The sequence below is a fragment of the Pseudochaenichthys georgianus genome, chromosome 11 (genome assembly GCF_902827115.2).
Source record: "Pseudochaenichthys georgianus chromosome 11, fPseGeo1.2, whole genome shotgun sequence".
Lineage (NCBI taxonomy): Eukaryota > Metazoa > Chordata > Actinopteri > Perciformes > Channichthyidae > Pseudochaenichthys > Pseudochaenichthys georgianus.
In genome coordinates, this window is record NC_047513.1 from 458,716 (window position 1) to 460,387 (window position 1,672).

Here is a 1,672-nt window from a genome sequence, read left to right on the forward strand (position 1 = left end):
GAGACTGAGGAGCAAAAATAAAAAAGCTCCACTATGGAAATAATATATACCTTCCCATGTGGCTCGCTCTTTGAAGGGGAATTATTGGGGTGTGTGGGTGTCCAGGGTGCAGGCTCATGCTGTTCAGGTATCTCAGATTGTTCTTCTACAGAATGTGAATAAGACAAAGAAAGGACAAAAACATTTCATCAATAGTATCAATTCATATGTGTATATCTCGATGGGCTGATTGTTTACACATTTCACTGCCATCTTGTCTGTTTCTTTTATTGTAGTTGCTGATGAAAGTTAAAATGCAAAATCGATCCAAGACTGTCATTATTATTTGCTTGCAATTTAAAAACAAATGTACTTACTTTGTGAAAATACCTGGTTTCATATTTTATCCAAATTAATGTTTAGATTTGCTGTCCTGTAGGTGGTGACTTCCCCTTCCAGCTCAGCTTCCAATGTAGCAGATCTTTATAATGTAATGAAAAATAAAATGATCAACAAAACAGCCTTTTAGCCTACCAGCAGTCACATCTGTTATTAAATGTACCTTCTGTATTAACCGTCTAAAGATAAGTTCCTGTTGTAATTGTGCAGCTGTATTATCTGGGAAATAGAAGAATCGGGTAAGGATTCGGTATTGGCAGACAATCAATATCAAATTACTCGGATCGTTATAAGCATCAGCATTTGATCACCTTTGTCTACTTGCAGCTCAAATACAAAGATAACTCCACTCCTCTCCTACCACTGCTTACCTCTAATAAGCCTTGGTAGAACTAGTCATAGGGTCCAGGACTGACTGAAGACATGTGGAACAGAGTCCCATACAGGCATGGTTCCATGTACAGGAAACTGGAACTTTGAACAGGTGTTTTCATCTTTTCTGCCTGAAGATTCACAAGTTCTTGATCAGGTGTTTGAAGTGGGCTGGCATGATCCTTTCTGCAGCAAAACAAAGAAAACATTATTAATAATAGCAATGATGGTAACAACAATAATATTAGTATAACTATGTATATAGCACTTACACAATTGCAAAGTGATTCTCACTACAAAAATAAAGAACAAAACAATATCATCAATACAAAAAATAAGCATTAAAGACGATCAGAGACAAACATCCTCTTAAGTAAAAGACCAAATCATGTCAAGCTTCACATCTTTCAGTCTTTACAATGCACTGTTGGAAATTACCTTCCAAATGCTAAATTCAAACTCAAAAATAACTGGGTAGCAAATTGCTTTACCTGATAGAACATGTTCCACACGGAGCAGCAACCATCCGGATGGGCCTTTTGCTGCATATCATCTCCTCCCTCTCCACTGTTTCCAGTAGATCTCTGCTGCCTCTTTCCAATAAAACTGAAATGCCCCAAAAAAAATCATATTTAAAAAGTTAAAAACAATAAATTCTGGCATTAACATGGATTTGAATCTCACCTTTTTCCTGGAAGGCCAGGAAGAAGAAGAAGAAGAAGAAGAAGAAGAAGAAGAAGAAGAAGAAGAAGAAGAAGAAGAAGAAGAAGAAGAAGAAGAAGAAGAAGAAGAAGAAGAAGAAGAAGAAGAAGAAGAAGAAGAAGAAGAAGAAGAAGAAGAAGAAGAAGAAGAAGAAGAAGAAGAAGAAGAAGAAGAAGAAGAAGATTATTATAATATTATATAATTCATATATGCCGTATAT

At 35.9% G+C, this 1,672-nt stretch overlaps 1 long non-coding RNA gene across 1 annotated transcript; it reads right to left on the reverse strand.

Annotated features, from left to right (window-relative positions):
- Nucleotides 1-541: 541 nt before the first annotated feature.
- On the reverse strand, nucleotides 542-1,428 carry LOC139434735 (uncharacterized). The gene is made up of 3 exons (XR_011644032.1): nucleotides 1,242-1,428; nucleotides 750-936; nucleotides 542-597 (listed from the first exon to the last, which is right to left on the reverse strand). It is a non-coding gene; the product is annotated as an uncharacterized lncRNA (long non-coding RNA).
- Nucleotides 1,429-1,672: the final 244 nt, after the last annotated feature.